Source organism: Loxodonta africana, unplaced genomic scaffold (genome assembly GCF_030014295.1).
Source record: "Loxodonta africana isolate mLoxAfr1 unplaced genomic scaffold, mLoxAfr1.hap2 scaffold_39, whole genome shotgun sequence".
Lineage (NCBI taxonomy): Eukaryota > Metazoa > Chordata > Mammalia > Proboscidea > Elephantidae > Loxodonta > Loxodonta africana.
Genome location: NW_026975102.1, coordinates 1,618,148 through 1,632,174, shown reverse-complemented (window position 1 = coordinate 1,632,174; position 14,027 = coordinate 1,618,148). Strand labels below are relative to the sequence as shown.

General features: G+C 38.5%; 2 long non-coding RNA genes across 5 annotated transcripts in view; one reads left to right on the top strand and one right to left on the bottom strand.

Annotated features, from left to right (window-relative positions):
• The window catches only part of LOC135229559 (uncharacterized), an 847,392-nt gene that overhangs the window by 322,391 nt on the left and 510,974 nt on the right, over positions 1-14,027 (bottom strand). The gene's annotated exons all lie outside the window — the stretch shown is intronic.
• The window catches only part of LOC135229561 (uncharacterized), a 690,153-nt gene that overhangs the window by 294,733 nt on the left and 381,393 nt on the right, over positions 1-14,027 (top strand). The gene's annotated exons all lie outside the window — the stretch shown is intronic.

The following is a 14,027-nucleotide window of genomic DNA, read 5'->3' as shown; positions in this document are numbered from 1 at the left end:
GAACGGAATGGTGGTTGGAACCAAGAATTGTTTCATAGCCTAGATAACATGGTGCAGCTGTTAGATATCCACATGGAGATGTCCGGTAATAAAACTTCACCCCACACGGAGATGTCAAGAATAATACCAACAGCTAATGTTCATTGAGTACCTACACTGGTGCCAGGCACTCCTGTGCTTTTCCTTTCATGTTTGCTTTTCATGATGGCCATATGAGGAATGTAGCATTATAATGCATAAAGAGGTCAATACAGAGAGTTAGGCTGACATTTGAATATATGAGTCTGGACCCAGGAGGAGTTTGAATGGATGGAGGTATAAACCTCACGTCCTTAGCTACAAATAGACAGCAGTAAACTCACTGAGGCATCCCAGAGGGAGGGTGTCAATAGAGAGAGGAGCAGGCACCAAGCCCAAGGGTACTCGGGTATCTAGAAGCCTGCCAGGTGAACAGCAGCCAACAAGTCTCTCTGAAGTCCAGTGTGGTTCCTGGAGGGTTGTCTGTCCTTGCTCTCAGCTGCATTTCCCCAGTGCTCCTCCCACCTGCACTGGGTTGTCCCCTTCATGACGACAGGGACAGTGTGTACCTTTCACCACTGTATCTGCATAACATAGACTACTTCTGGCCCATGGAATATACTGACTGAATGAAAAATAAACAAACGATAAGGACGTAAAATCCTTCGTAGTTGATACCTTGGGATACATTAAGGGGCTTCATGAGTAAGAGGGAGAAAAATTGATCAGGGCTGCTTCTGAGACCATCCCTTAGGCGTAATGAGTGTTAAACAACACTTAAACAAAGAGATTTAATGGCAGAGATGTATGTTAAAAAGATGTAAGTATAGCTTAAAGATTACTAGAAACATGCAAATTATTGCAACTATAGTCAAATTGCTAAAAACCATATAGTACATGCACACAGAATATTACAAAGTAATTTAATGCCCTCATTAAAAAAAAACAAAAAAAAATTACCATGAAAAGACTAATGTTGAATGAAAATATCAGGATATAATATCTGTGTTAATATACATAAATGTGTGTGCTAATACACACATAAAACCAGTTGCCATTGAGTCAGTTCTGATTCATGATGACACCAGTGTGCCAGAGTAGAACTGTACTCCATAGGGGTTCCAATGGCTGAGTTTTCGGAAGTAGGCTGCCAGACCTCTCTTTCATAGCAATTCTGGGTGGACCTGAACTCCAACTTTCTGTCAGCAGCTCAAGATATTAACCATTTGCATCAACCAGAGACTCTAATACACATACACGCCAATATAAGCAAGAAAATAGACATATCGGAACGTTAATAATTTATTCTATGCATTACGTATGTTTTCTTGTTTTTTTTTTTTGCATACTTTCCCATTGCTTCCAAGTTTTTGAGGAATAGAATGTACTTCTGGAAAAATTCATGAGAGATTTTTAAGTATTGAAATAATCAACAGAAACAGAATGAGTAAATCTGTGGCAAGGCAGCCCATGAACCCAAGATTACAGTAACACTGGTATGAAAAGCAGAATTGTGGAGTCCTGAAGCTCAGTGGTTCCATGCATCCATCAGGAAAGAGGGAAGAGCAAATAAACAAGGAGAAAATACAGTGAGCCAGAGGAGTGGGAGCCCTCTGTTGTGGGCACAGTTTTCTCATGAAACTTTAGATGGACACAGTGGGTGGGATTATCCACTTCCATCATACAAACATTTTTATTACCCTTGATTTTAACAGAACTATGTTATAAAAACAAATAATAAAATAAAGTATAATAAAAGAATAAATCTCATCAGTGGACTACTATCATTTTCCCCAGCCACTGAGGAGGGCAGGAAACACACACGGGAAAGAAGATGGAGCAGTGTGAAGAATCATGCTATGTGGGGAGGAGAGTGTTTCTGAGACAGGCCTTAGCTGCTACCACCTAGGGAAGTAGGCAGCCATGCACAACCAACTGGAAGAAATGGTACATTATTTCTGAGACCTACTCCAGCTCATAACAAATTATGGATAACATGGGGAAGAATGAGATTTCCAGGACACTTAACTGTTTTTATGAGAAACCTGTACATAGAACAAGAGGCAGTCATCTAAACAGAACAAGGAATACAGCATGGTTTAAAGTCAAGAAAGGTGTGCATCACCGTTGTATCCTTTCACCATATGTATTTAACCTGTATGCTGAGCAAATAATCTGAGAAGCTGGTCCGAAGAAGAATAAGGCATCAGGATTGGAGGAAGACTCATTAATAACCTGAGATATGCAGATGATACAATCTCCCTTGCTGAAAGTGAAGAGACCTTAAAGCATTTACTGCTGAAGATCAAAGACTACAGACTAACAGCCTAACAACTGGACCAATAAGCAACATCATGATAAACGGAGAAAATGTTCACGTCATTAAGGGCTTCATTTTTACTTGGATCCACAATAAACACCCACGGAAGCAGCAGTCAAGAAATCAAACGACACATTGCATTGGGCAAATCTGCTGCCAGAGGCCTCTTAAAGTGCTCAAAAGTACAGATGTCACCTTGAAAACTAATGTGCGCCTGACTCAAGCCATGGTGCTTTCAGTCGCCTCATACGCACACGAAAGGTGGGCAATGAATAAGGAAGACCAAAGAAAAACTGAAGGCATTGAATTACGGTGTTTGCAAAGAATACTGAATATACCATGGACTGCCAAAAGAATGAACAAATCTGTCTTGAAAGAAGTACAGCCAGAATATTCCTTAGAAGCAAGAATGGCGAGGCTTCATCTCACATATTTTGGACACGTTGTCAGGAGAGATCAGTCCCTGGAGAAGCAGGTCATACTTGGTAACAAGTGGCCACAACAATTGGCTCAAACATAACGACGACTGTGAAGGTGACGATAGGTAGTTTAACATACATTTTGACCCATATGAATTAAAATTTAAACAATTATTTCATGCCTTTTTGTAGGGGTTTTAGAATATACAATTAAAATAAATGTAAACAATTAATAGAAAAAATCTCTGAAAATAAAATTTAATTTTTTTAAATCACTGCTCCATACCCCAGATCTAAATGGCTTGATATAAAGCACTGGTCTTTGTGATTCACAAAAAGGAGGTGCCAATTCCTGGAGGGGGGATGGGAGGATAGAGAGAGTTGGAAGCTGGCAAAATTGTCACGAAAGGAGAGACTGGAAGGGCTGACTCATTAGGGGGAGAGCAAGTGGGAGTACAGAGTAAGGTGTATACAAACTTATATGTGACAGACTGACTTCATTTGTAAACGTTCACTTGAAGCTCAATAAAAGTTAATATAAAAAAAAAGCCCAGCCCTGACCAATGTTTGCTTAAAAACTTTGAAAGTTTGTTCCTCTCTAAAATAAAGCAGGGTCTAACTTTAAAAATAAATAAATAAATAAATAAATGTAAACAATTATTAGAAAAAATCTCTGAAAATAAAATTTAATTTTTTTAAATCACTGCTCCATACCCCAAATCTAAATGGCTTGATATACAGCACTGGTCTTTGTGATTCACAAAAAGCAGGTGCCAATTCCTGAACAAGAACTGAAGTGACAGGAAAAACCCCCCATGCTGTTATAGCCCTGAGTATGGGCCCTAATCCAGTGATCTGTCTTCATTAATTCCTTTTCATTTCATCTCTGTGAAAGAGGGGAGGGAGAAGGTGAGAGAGGGTTACATGTGCCTATTCTGTTCTTTAGCATCCAGTTCACTGCCAGGAACAAGTATTCGTAAGACTCTAAAAAACGTTAAAGTACAAATAAGGAGGAAAACCTCCTAGTATATATATGTATTAGGTGGCACAAAGAGTTAAGTGCTCAGCTACTAACTGAAAGGTTGGCAGTTTAAATCCACTCAGAGTTGCCTTGGAAGAAAGGCCTGGCAATCTACCTCCAAATAGTCACAGCTATTGAAAACCGTATGGAGGGCAGTCCTACTCTGAAAACTCATGGGGTCGTCATGAGTGAAAATCTACTCAACGGCAACTGGATTGGTAATCTATATATGGCATAAATGTTGGGAAAATTAGTTTCTGAACATATACACGGCATACAGAATACACTGCACATTAGTATTATGTGCCAAAACCCACTGTCATCAAGTCGATTCTAACTCACAGTGACCCCAAAGGACAGAGTAAAACTGCCCCATAGGGTTTTCACTGAAGCAGACTGCCACATCTGTCTCCTACAGAGAGGCTGGTGGGTTCGAACCACTGACCTTTAAGTTAGCAGACAAGTGCTTTAACCACACAGCCACTAGGGCTCACTGCTGTCATGTACAGTGATTACATAAGCAAATTCTGAAACAACCTGCCTGGGTTTAAATCCTAACTCAATTTATCAGCTGGGTGATCTGGGCACGTTACTTTACCTCTCACTGCCTCAGTTTCCCATTTCTAAAATGGGTCTTATTCAAAAGGTTGTTACGCAGGTTAAATAAAACACACAAGGCACTTAGAAAAAGGCCTTACGCACAGAATGAACACAATAATTGTTAGCTTTCATAATTATTAAGGGAATACAAACAAACGGCTAGGTTGAAGGAACTTCCATTGAGAAAGAGTTGAGTTCCAAAATTCATGTGTAAAGTCATTTACATCAACTGTTAAAGTTGTATGTTTAGATTCAAGTGATTACTGAGGTGTGTTATGATCTTGAACAGAGTTCTGGGGACTATACAGGCAGACTCTGCATGCCCTTCTCCTGCACATCCATTCCATCTTCCTTGGAGCCCAGACATCATGTTATCAATTAAACCCCTCCCACGCTGGTGGTGTACTGTTTAAGAGCTACGGCTGCTAACCAAAAGGTCATCAGTTCAAATCCACCAGGTGCTCCTTGGAAAGTCTATGGCACAGTTCTGCTCTGCCCTATAGGGCCGCTATGAGTTGGAATAGACTCAGTGGCAATGGGTTTTTAACGGGTATGAGGTAACTGTTCAGTGCTTAAAGACGTACCAAAAGCAACCACTAACACAAAAGTATAGTAAAAGGTTCTTATTTCAGAGTAGCAAAACCTTAGTTTCTAACACAGTGGTGAATTAGGGTGGACTGTGGATCAAGAGGAGCTCTGGTGGCATAGTGGTTAAGATCTCAGCTGCTAATCAAAAGGTCAGCAGTTTGAATCCACCAACTAGTCCTTGGAAACTCTATGGAATAGTTCTATTCTATGCTATAGGGTCACTATGAGTTCGAATCAACTAGGGTCTCTATGAGTTGGAATCAACTTGATGGTGACAAGTTTGGTTTGGTGGGTGTCATGGATTGAATTATGACCCTAAAAAAAGTGTGTCTCAACTTGGTTAGGCCATGATTCCCACTATTGTGTAGTTGTCCTCCATTTTGTGATTGTAATTTTACTTTAAGAGGATTAGGGTGGGATTGATTGTAACACCACCCTCACTCAGGTCACCTTTCCCTGGGGTGTGGCCTGCACCACCTTTTATCTCTCCAGAGATAAAACCAAAGGGAAGCAAGCAGAGAGTTGGGGGCCTCAGACTATCAAGAAAGCAGCACCAGGAGCAGAGCATGTCCTCTGGACCCAAGGTCCCTGCACCTGAAAAGCTCCTTGACCATGGGAAGGTTAAGGACAAGGACCTTCTTCCAGAGCCGAAAGAGAGAGAAAGCTTTCCCTTAGAGCTGATGCCTTGAATGTGGACTATTAGCCTACTTTAATGTGAGGTATTAAATTTCTCTTGGTTAAAGCCATCCACTCATGGTATTTCTGTTATGGCAGCACTAGATGATGAAGACAGTGGGTCAAGGTGGAAGGGGTGGATGAAGGACAAAAAAAGAAAAATAGACAACAAGAGAAATATAAGAATTCAGAGAACTGTGAAAATTTAATTCCTGAATATACTTTCTTTCTCCTCCCTATAACTGGAAGGACTTTTCTCATATACAGCATATATAAGTAAATCCTGGCAATATTTAAAACACTTAGATTTTTGTAAAACTCATTCTCTGAAAACTCATGGTGGCCCCATTAATTTGTGGCTTAAAAACAACTCAGAACTAAAAAGAAGCATAAATAAATAAATAAAGGCACTGCTGTCATTTGCGGGTGATGTTCTTTTCCTGCTATCCACAACCCACACACTCGGGTTAATTTTCCAGGGTCAGTGTTCATAGACCATCCTCTTTCTCTTACCCACCACCCTTAATTATTTAGAAAAGGCAGGGCCAGTCAGTGCTCCAAACATCAAGTTTTCTCTCCAAAATGCCAACTCGCACTTGGGGAGCAGGCTACATTCTCAGCTATCAGCACTTCCACTAGCCCCTGCAGATAAGGAATGTGTCTCCACTGAACTGTTCATTGTAATTAAAAAAAAAAAAAAAAGTAAAAAACTGTTTCTAAAAAAAAAAAAACCAGGCATTTCCCCATTACTCACCCACCCCACTCTCCCACACCCAGTGCTCCCCTCACCACACACACACTCAAATATTTCATACCAAGGGTATGTCCCAAGCACGGGGTCTGGCTCCGCTCTTCTTTTACACCCCTTGGAGGCCTCTGGACAAACCATACCTTTGGTTGGCAATTCCCTGAACCCTGCCTATTCAAGCTGGCACTTATTCAAAAAGGCAGGTGAGTCTTCAAGTCAGGTTTTTAAAAGGAGTTTAAGAGGTGCCAGGTGATATGCCTACTCACCCTCAAATTTCTCAAAGGTAATAATTTCTTCAGATGTTTACAATGTCTCAACTATGGGTTAATTAAATCCCTTAGGATGGTGGGCATAGGAAAATCCTCCATCTCAATGCCCCCCATTTCGAAAAAAAAAGAGGGGAATCTCCAAAATTACAAATTTCAATTTCTACATACTTGATTGAACTAAGGAGTAAGTTCCTCACATGTGCTATTCTTGGTCTGAGTCCTGGTGGTGCAGTGGGTAAGAGCTAAGCTGCTAACCAAAAGGTCTGCTGTTTGAATTCACCAGCTGCTCCTTAGAAACCGTATGGGGTAGTTCTACTCAGTCCTATAGGGTTGCTAAGAGTTAGAATTCACTGGATGGCAACTGGTTTGTTTGCTTTTCAATCTTTGGCTGAAAGGTGGACTTTGTTATCAATTTATTAAATCAACTGGTAATTTGCTGGATATTTCTCATACAGGAACTTATGATGTCTTCAAATCCAGCCAATCAGGTTTAGGGAGAGAGAAACTTCTCTACCTTAGCTTCCCTGCCACTCCCACACCTTTTTCATTGATTTCCATGCCCTGTTTAAGTAACATCACTCATCACTTCTCACTGTCTAGGTTATCTGAGCCAATTCATGGCAGTCAATTCCACCTGAGCCCTAGGATACCCTCATTTACATACTCTGCCCTGTTCCTTCACCAATGGCTGACCTCACATCTCCCCCTGAATGTCTACTAGGCATCTCAAACTTAATGTGGTTCAAATAAAATTCTTCGTCCAAGTGTCTTATCTACCTCCCAGTCTTCCTTATCTCAGCAAATGTTCTCACTATCCTCTGGGTTGTTCAGGACAAAAACCTAGAAATCATCCTTGATTTCTCTCCTTTATTCAAATCTTGCATCCAATCCATTGACATATTCTGGACTCTTGGCACTACCTTAACATAAATCCTGACTCTATCCACTTCTCACTACCTCCACCTTACATCCACCATCATCTCTTGGTTAAAACTGGACTCCATGCACCGATCTTCCCTCTTACAATCTACATAACAGCATCATTTCAGTGGCTTCTCATGACAATTAGGAAAAATTCCCAAATCCTTCCCATGGTCTTTCATGATGCGGGGCTTGCTCACCATACTAACCTCATTTCCTAACAGTCTTCCCTCGGTTCACTCCACACTAGCCATGACTTATTTCCTGAGCTTCCTCAAACATGCCAAAACACTTGGTTATTTAAGGGCCTCAGAAACAACTCTTTCCTTTATTGGCAATATCCTCCCTCCAGAACTTCATACAGCTATTCTCTCCTTTGATATAGGTCAGTTATCTCCTCAAATATCCTGATCCCATAAGCCTTTACTATTAATCTAAAACAGCTCACCCCACTCATTCCCTCACATGCAAATCTGTCTTATTTTCAAAATATTTAGCTCTCCTTGACATTTTTTGTTAATTATTACCTGTATTTTTTCTGGTTGAGAATATATGCAGCAAAACATACACCAACTCAACAGTTTCTACCCGTACAATTTAATAACACTGGCTACATTCTTGAAGTTGTGCAACCATTCTTACCCTCCTTTTCTGAGTTGTTCCTCTGTCATTAACATAAACCCACTGCTCCTTAAGGTTCCTATCTAATCTTTTCAGTAGCTGTTGTCAATCTGATGCCATGTAGACAGTTCTTAAAAGAGCATATGCTCAAGGTAGACCATTTTTATTAGTTAAGTAAGCTAATGTTCTGGAGCCCTCATGGCACAGTGGTTAAGTGATACGGTAGCCAAGCAAAAGAAGAGCAGTTTGAATCCACCACCTGCACCTTGGAAACTCTATGGGGCAGTGCTATTCTGTCTTACAGAGTCTCTGAGTTGGAATCAACAGCAACAGTTTGGTTTTTTCTTTTTCATACTTCGGTTTTAAGATGATTCAAGGGAATGCTTTTGGTGTAATGTTTAAAGATTATCTCACGGCAATAGTTTCAGGAGTTCATTCACCCTCAGTGGCTCCAAAAAGTCTAGGGTTCATTTGAAATTCTGTTCTGCATTTTCCCCCTTTTGATCAGGGCTTTTCTATGGACTCTTTGATCAAAATGTTCAGCGACAGTAGCCGGGAACCTTCTGGTTCTTCTGGTCTCATGGCATGCTAGATGTTCTTTTAAAAAACATGAGTGGATGCTGAAGGTTATCAAATACTTATTTTATTACACCTATTAATATAATCACATTTATTTTTCCTGTACATATGGTAAATTATACTGATTCATTTTCGAATGTTAAACTAACCTTGAATTCTTGGGATAGACCCAACTTGGTCATAATATATTCTTCTTTAGAGTATTGCTGGATTTGTTTTGCCTATTTATTTTTATATTTTGCATCTATGTTCATCAGTGACATTGGCCTGTAATTTTCCCATCTTCTGCTGCTCTTGTCAGGTTTTGGTATCAATATTCATCCTAGAAGCTTTATAAAATGAGTTTGGGTATATATTTCCTTTTATATTGAAGAATTTGTGAAATATTTCTTGAATATTTGGCAGAATTTGCAGGAAAAGCCATCTGATATGAAGTTTTCTTTTTGAGAATAGTTTGAGCTCTAATTCAATTCTATTAACAGTTGTGGAATTACTTTTGCTTCCTGTTTCTTCTTGAATCGTTGTTATTAACTTACATGGTATGATATGTTTGCCTACTTTACCTAAATTTGCAAATTTATTGGCTAATACGGTTCATAACATTCTCACATTATCTTTATGTTCCGCAAGATCTGTAGTCATTTTCTTTCTAATTCCTGATATTCGTTTTTTATATCTTCATTCTTTTTCACTTGATCAATCTTGCCTAAAGTTTGTCAATTTTACTAGCATTTTCTAAGAATCAACTTTAGTCTTTGTTGCTCGTCTGTTGCATGTATTCAATCATTAATAGAAACAAAAATTCCTATGAATGTTTGTTTCTGGTTTTTTCCCAACATTTTGAATGGATGTTTAACTCACTTATTTTTCAAGATTTGTTCTTTCCAATTATATTTTTAAGGCTATAAGTTTCCTATATTATATTGTCTGTACTGCACAAATTTTTATATGCACTATGTTCATAATTGTTCACTTCAAAATGTATTCTAATTTTCATTATGATGTCTTTTTTGACTCATAGTATATTAAAATATCTGAGCACATGGAGATTTTGTATTTTCATTTTCTAAGATGGTTTTTTTTTTTTTTTAATTATGGTGTACTTACATAAAAAAAAATGGAGATTTTGTATTTTCATTTTCTAAGATGGTTTTTTCTTTTTTAATTATGGTGTACTTACATAGTATCCTCTATATTATTGCAGACTCTTGAAATTTGTTGAGACTTGCTTTATAACACAGTATACAGTTAATTTTTATACACACTATGTATGTGCATGAGATGAATGTATATTCTTTCATGGTTAGATAATACACACACATACACATATATCAATTTGGTATTTTTTTACATGTTAAATCTTCTGTATCCTTGATAATTTATGGACTTCTATGTTTCTGAGGGGTGTGTTAAAAATCTATTATGATGCATGATGTCAAAAGGAGCTCCAGTAGTGCAGTGGTTAAGCACTCAGCTCTTAAACCTTTTGATTTGATCCACCAACTACTCCACAGGAGAAAGATATGACCGTTCCCTTCCATAAAGATTACAGCCTTGGAAACCTTTGGAGAAGTTCTACTCCACCCTATAGTCACTATGAGTCAGAATTGACTCAACAGCACACAAGAAAAAATGTATGATGTGATGGAAACTCAGAAGTACGAAGCTAAAAAGAATTGGTCCTACCTCCAGGGTCAAAGGATGAAGGACAGAGAAAACAGCAGAGACATCCAAAAGCTTGGAAAAAGGGCTGAGAGGACAATGGTTGGTGGTTTAAGGGCTTTGAAGGGCAACCATATATACTGAGGAATCTGAAGTGCAATGTTCTTGCCTAAGGATGAAGACATGCTCATAAAGATCCTGACAAAGCTTTAGGCTTGCACCTCTGGCTGATCTTTGGGCTCCATGGGGGCAGGAAGTGAAGGCTAGGGCAGAGTTTTAGGCACTCTTGCTTAGCATTGAAAGAATGTGCCAGTTCAGAGCCAATCTGCAAAGACTGGGATAATGTTACTTTTTCTTTTTGGCTACAAGCATTTAAAGAAAGCACTGTCAGGTCATGAACTGACTGCTGAGATAACAGAACAGAACTTCAGTGTCCACACATGAGAAGACATACAATCTTTGCAGAAATAGTTTGGAAACATCACTAAGCAAATGGATGACTGGCCCTCAACAATTAAAAAAAAAAAAAGCAAACCCTAATGACAGGAGGGAATCTGATTTCCAGAGTTACATTATAATATTTAAGATATCCAGTTTGCAACACACTATTCTAAGTCATAAAAAGAAAAAAGAAAAGGATGGTTCATTTGTTAAGAAGAAAGAAAGAAGAGAAATGAACAGAAAGCATCCCTAAGGAAACACAGATATTGGGATTACTAGACAAAGATTTTAAACCAATTGTCTTAAATTTCCTCAAAGAGCTAAACAAACCATAGACACACACACAAAAAAAGGAAACCAAGAGAAGAATGTATGAACAAGTAGAAAACATTAATAAAGAAATATTATACAAAAGAACCAAATAGAAATTATAGAGCTGAAAAGTTGAATAGCTGAAATAAAAATTTCATTAGAGGAGCTCAACAGCAGATTTAAGCAAGAAAACAGGAAAATGTAAACTTGAAAAAGCACAACTGAAATTGTTCTAACTGAGGAGCATAAAGGAAAAAGAATGAAGAAAATGAATAGAGCCTAAGGGACCTGCGGGACAACATCAAGCATACCAATATACTCATTAAGGGAGTCCCAGAAAGGAAAGAAAGATGAAAGGACAGAAAGAATATTTGAAAGCATAACGACTGGAAGTTTCCCAAATGTCATCTAGATATCCAAGAAGCTCAATAAACTCAAAGGACAGTAAATACATAGATATCCACAGACAGACATAATCAAAATGTCAAAAGACGAAGACAGAAACTTGAAAGCAGCAAGAGATAAGTGACCCCTAATGTACAAGAGAGTCTCAACAAGTTTAACTGTTGATTTTTCATCAGAAACCATTGAGACAAGAAAATAGTCGAATGATGTATTTAAGGTACTGGAAAAAAAATACAGAAACAAAACTATGAACCAAGATGTCAATATCTAGCAAAACTATCTTTCAAAAATGAAGGTGAAATTAAGACATGCCCAGATACACAAAACCTGAGGGAGTATGTTAGCAGCAGAACTGCCTTATGAGAAATGCTACAGGGAATCATCCTGGCTGGCACGGAAGGACACTAGACAGTAACTTGAAGCCATAAAAAGAAACGAAGACTCCGTAAAGGTAACTACTTAGATAAAACAAAGTCAGTAATATTTTTATATCACGCCTCTCTTTTTTTCATATATGATTTAAAGCACAAATGCATAAAAATACTTACACATCTCTCTTAATGGACACACAATGTATAAAGATGCAATTTTTGTACCAGCAACGTAAGTAGGGGAGGTAACTGAGCTGAATAAAAGCAGAACTTTGTATACTGTTGAAGCTAAATTTGTATTAATTAAAAGAAGATTGTTATAAACATAAGATATTAATTGTAATCCTCATGGTCACCACTAAGAAGTTAAAAAATATAAGGAAAGGAAATAAGGAGAGGATCAAAATTGTACACTTGAAAAAAATCAGTCAAACACAAAAGTGGACGGTAGTGAAGAAAATGAGAAACAAAATACATATATGACCTACTACAAAGTAGAAGACATAAGTCCTTCCTTATCATTAATCGCTTTAAATTTAAATAGATTAAATTCACAATTGGGATCATTAAAGTTGTGTGTCAACTTTGTTGGACCATGATTCTCAGTGCTTTGGCAGTTATGATGTAGTTTAGCAGTCGTATAACGATGCAATCATTTCCATGATGAGATGTGATATAATGTGATTACCTCCATGATGGGATCTGCTGTGAGTAGCCAATCAGATCTAAGGGAGTTTCCTCGGGAGTGTGGACTGCATCCAATATAGGTGGACTTTCTGGCAAGGCTCTTGAGCTTTTGCTCACTCGGAATCCTGCAGCTGGCTCCTCTTCATCTGATCTCAAGTTTTTGGGACTTGAACTCTCAGCTTACCTTCCAATTTTGGGATTCACCAGCCTCCGCAGTCTGTGAGCCGCGGCCTGCCAGCTTACCTGCCGATCTTGAGATCTGTCAGCCTTTGCAGCCTGTGAGCCACAGACCTGTTGTATGACCTGCAGATCTTGAGTTCTGCAGTCCCTGCATCTATGTGAGTCAGGAGAAGCCACAAGCCTGACCCATGGACTTGAGATTTACCAGCCTCTACAGCCTCGTGAGCCATTTTCTTGATATAAAGCTATTTATATATATATATATATATATATATATATACACACACACACCTCACTGGTTTTGTTTCTCTAGAGAACCCAGCCTAAGATACCAATTAAAAGACAAACATTGGCAGAATGCATAAAAAAATCATTCGATTGCTATCAAGCTGATCTGAATCATGGTGACCCCTCCCCTCATGTGTGTCAGAGTAGTACTGACACACAAGTGTGTCAGTTCAATGGCTAATTTTTCAAAAGTAGATCACCAAGCCTTTCTTCCAAAGTGCCTCTGGGTGGACTCAAACCTCCAACATTTTGGTTAGCAGCTGAATGCATTAACCGTTTGTACCTCCCAAGGACTACAACATGTATCTATGTTTATTTCTGTATTACTTCTCTTTATACTATATACATACATACACACATACACACACATACCTACACACACACATAGACATCCATGAGTGGTTCATACAGATGCTTTGGACTTAGACTAGCAGGGCTCTATTAATTATTGATAGAAAAGTACTGATACCAGTTATAAATGCGTATTTGTCCATTTCCCCTTTCAGATTTACTAGTTTTTGTATTTTGGAGCGCTGTTGTTAGACACGTACACATTTAGGAGTGTTGTATCTTTTTGGAGAATTGAACCTTTATTATGTTATGTCCCTACTTATTCCCAATAATACTCCTTTTTCTGAAGTATAATTTGTCTGATATTAATACAGCCACTGCAGTAGAACTGGATAATTTTCAACCATTTCAATAGGTAGCATAAGATCAAGAAATGATGGTATAAAAGGAAGAAATCGAAGCTGCATTGAAGGCATTGGTGAGAAACTATCCTCTCTCCACCATCTTCACTAACTCTGACACCAACTGTCCCTCACACAGCACTCCCTACTTCTCTGCCAGGTTCAATAACTCATTGCAATGGCCACACAGAACTCATAGTCCATATTCAT